We start from the raw sequence: 3904 nt of genomic DNA, 5'->3' as shown, positions 1-3904 counted from the left end.
GAGCACTGAAACTGTCTCAGAAAGCAGCTCCCTCCCCACTTCTGGTTTTCAGGTGATGGAATGAATATGCTGAGAGCTGAAGTGACACTGGCACAATTATCCTTAGACAAAGGGTTACCAAGATATTACCCTAGCCTCTCCCATTCCCTTGTAAAAACCAGGGAGGATGAGTTTCAAAATGGACACAACTAGCAAGGGTGGGAATTCATCCATTCATTGAACAGATGTTAGTCATACTCTGTGCAAAGGCCCCACGGCAAGGGTCTGGGAACATCGCCTCATATATCATAAACACAAATAAGTGACAGCTCTAATGTTAGGTGCTAGCAGTAGGACAAAGTGGTCTGAATGCTGCTCTGTACAGCAGGATGTACTCTCTGAAGAGGAAGCATTTGGTGAAGTGAGAGTAGACCACATGAAGATCTGGGCGCAGCACTGCCCAGCAAAGTCCTTGGGGGTTGGACTGTGTGTGTTTAAAGAACATGCAGGGGACTGTGGTTGTGACATAATAAGTTGTGATGCATCCCATATCAGAGTGCTGGTGCGAGTTCTAGCTGCTCTGAGTCTAAGCCAGCTCCCTGCAAATGCATGTGGCAGAGTGGTAGAGGATGGCATGAGTACTTGGCTCCCCTTCTCCGCCACTCTCCTTCCTCAGCCTCCTAGCTGGGAAACCCAGAAGGAATTCCTGGCTCTTGGCTTTAGCCTGGCTCAGTCCTTGCTGTTGTGGCCATTTGGGAAGTGAACCAACAGATGGAAAATTCTCTCTCTCTCTCTCCCTCCCCCCTTGCTCTACTTCTTAATAAATGCATCTGGAAGGATGGATAATAATGAGTGAATAGGATGGGGAGAGAAAAGAGAATTGCTAAAGACCAAAGGCTTTAGATTTTATTCTAAATGTGATTTGGAGCAACGCAATGAGATGGTGGGACTCTGTTTTTTGAGAAAAGTCCACCTGGTTTGATGAACAGATCATGAAGGGCAGGTCTGTTCATAGGAAAACCAGACAGGGAGTTCAGGAGAGAAATAGCCCAACTTCACATGACCCGCGCTGTGCATGGGTTCATGCAGCCTTGCTCTTTGTCTCTTCTTTAGTTCCTTTCTCTGCCAGAGAAGCTGGAGATCAGACACCTGATTTCCTTTGCAACTCTTGGTGATCAGGAACAGGGTTCTTCCCAATGAGACGACAGGTGCACTACACTAACAGCAGCAGCTTGGCTTTCCCGTTAAGTCCTGCAATAGACATGGTTGACATGTATTGCCCACCTCTCTGTTTCCTCTTTGGACCCCTCCCTTCTTCGTACCAGAACTGTGACCTAATGCCTGGCAGGACAGTAGTTGATTGGGACTACAAACTAATAAAGAAGACACAGCAGCTACTATGGCATTAGTGGGTAGCTGTATGCAATGTACCGCTGGATATCCTCCATGTGAGCCCAGTAATTATTCCCTAAAGCCTGGAATTAGGTAGCAAAACAAAAACAAACAAACAAAAAAACAGAAAGTGAGTGTTTTAGGCTTGGTGAGCCAGATAGTCTCTGTCACAGCTACAGTCCTGCTGTAGCTCAAAGGCAGTCCTAGATAATACATAAAAGAGCGAGAATGATTGCATTTCCATGAAACTTTCTTTGGCAAAATAGATGGCAGGCTAGATTTGACTTGGAAGAGGGGGTGAAGCTGATTTTCTTTTTTTTCTTTATATATATATATATTTATAAATATATATATATTTATTATATTTTTGACAATCTTCACATAGTTAATTAGGGTAAAAAGGTTCAAGGGCTTTAGGAAAGTGAGTAAGACTATTATTTCCATATCCTTTCCTTCATGTTTAAAGGGGGGTATTAAGGGAGAAGGCCCACCCAATTTCCCACCCTCTCCAGGTCCCGGATGTAGGGCATGCCCCGAGGTTCTTGCTCAAGTGGTTTTGATAGTTCACCAGTTATGAATTGCTGCCAATCTTGCCACTCCAAGCACGAAGAGGTCTTTGAAGAATCCACTGATTGACATAGTCCATCATGGAGTCTCCTTTTGCCCTGTATTTCGCTGCCAACATAGAGCCGAGATGGTTGATTGACCTGTTCTGTCTTCTGTCTTCTCTTGGTTAGGGTTCTGAGTCCAGCGTTTCGATTGGGGAGATCTCCAAAGAAACTTTGTCTGAGGTGTTCTCAGACCAGATTCTTGTATGTACTAGCAAGTACAGGGCCCGGCACAGTCCATTGCCCTGATCAAAACTGATTTTCTGATACTTATTTTAGGCTACTGTAGTTGAGTTTTCTCCAACTCTCAACATTTTTTTATTGATACATGTTAGCGCCAGTGCAGCTAGCAAAAAATGATTAGATAGATAATATATGTGGGATCAAGACGTGACAGCAAAGACTGAGGATTGAAAAAGTCATTCAGTGGGTGAACCATTTACTGGGATGAATAATAATAATAATAGGGTTAAGTTGAGGGAAGAGAAAGGAAGGCAATGACTGTGTTTTGGTCATGTGAGGTTTGGGGTGACTACTTAATATCCAAGTGCATTATACTAAATAGGAAATGAGGAAAAAATGAGATGACTCAAGAGTGAGTATAGATACAGGAGTCCGTGATTGAGCTCTAAGGAACTCAAATTTTGAGGATTAAAATAAGGAGAAGGATTCATCAAGGAGGACTTGGCATAAATGGTGAGGTGTTTGGGAGGAAAACAAGCAGTGCATGATTTCTTGGCATCCTAGTGTGTTGAATGCTTTAGAGAGGCTAAGGAAGACGAAGACAGAGTTGAGCTTCAGTGTCCTCCATCAGAGAAGTTTTGGTGAAATGATGGGGAAAAAATGAATGTGAAGTCAGGAATGGAAGGTATTGTGATACAAACTGAAAGATTTTTTGAATACAGATGAGCAGAAAATAGACGCTTGAAGAAAATAGCTGAAGGAGATGATGGGGGCTTTTAAGTAGAGGTAATCTACTAGGGTTTTGTGAATGAGGAATGGGTCATCTGGACCCTCTCTCCTACTAAGAGCAACAAGAAAATCTAAATTAAAAAAACAAAAGAAGAAACTGATAGGGTCACTTGAAGGCTTTGGAGAACTAGAATGATAGTGACAGTGCTCGCTTCGGCAGCACATATACCAAAATTGGAACGATACAGAGAAGATTAGCACGGCCCCTGCGCAAGGATAATGACAAATCATAAGACTAGTAGCCAGGAAAAAAGATAGAAATCCAGGAAAGTAAGTCTGGCATTTGGGGTTGTTTTGACTGCACACGTCTCTTGATGATTCCAGAAATCTGCTAAGAGGTGTGGCAGTGCTTTTGAAAGCCTCCTAGCCACAGAGGAACATTCTGGAGTTCTGTTCTGGTGTCAACGCACCCCATCTCCACTTCCATGCTACTCTTAAGGGAGACCCTAAAGATCTGGACTGGGAGCAAGAATGAAATGGAAGTGAACCAGCTCGCCCCTACTTGACCTAGGAATGGATTAAGGTGTTGAGTGGCAGATGCCTGTTGAAATCTGGTGGAAGGAAATGAAATTCCTTCCTGGGCAAAGATAAATGCAGTGTTTGAAGCACAGAGAACGTCAGATATCTGTGAAGATGAAGCAACATCAACTAGAGGCAAACACAGGTACTGGGGACAAACCTCCAGCATGCAGACTCCTCTTAGAGTGAGCTCAGAGAGATCCTACTGGAGAGACAGGATCTATTTTTTAACATGACTTAGTAGTTTTGAATAGGAATCCAATAGGGGCAGCAGTTAAAATACCACCTGGGATATCCTCGCCCAGTTAGAGTCCTGGCCTTGCCTACCACCAGCTTTCTGCTAATGCACACCCTGGGAGGGTAATGGACCAATTACTAAGGTCAGAAGAAAATACTTAGAATGAAACATGGGAAGGCAAAAACAAACGAGAGAG

At 43.6% G+C, this 3904-nt stretch overlaps 1 non-coding gene across 1 annotated transcript; it reads left to right on the top strand.

Annotated features, from left to right (window-relative positions):
* The first annotated feature begins 3095 nt into the window (after positions 1-3095).
* On the top strand, positions 3096-3202 carry LOC118758196 (U6 spliceosomal RNA). Its single transcript, XR_004995586.2, has one exon. It is a non-coding gene; the product is annotated as a U6 spliceosomal RNA (small nuclear RNA).
* The last annotated feature ends 702 nt before the right edge of the window (positions 3203-3904 follow it).

This window comes from Ochotona princeps, chromosome 20, assembly GCF_030435755.1.
Source record: "Ochotona princeps isolate mOchPri1 chromosome 20, mOchPri1.hap1, whole genome shotgun sequence".
NCBI lineage: Eukaryota > Metazoa > Chordata > Mammalia > Lagomorpha > Ochotonidae > Ochotona > Ochotona princeps.
Note: the sequence above shows the minus strand (reverse complement) of the source record. Positions and strands in the feature narration are given on the sequence as shown.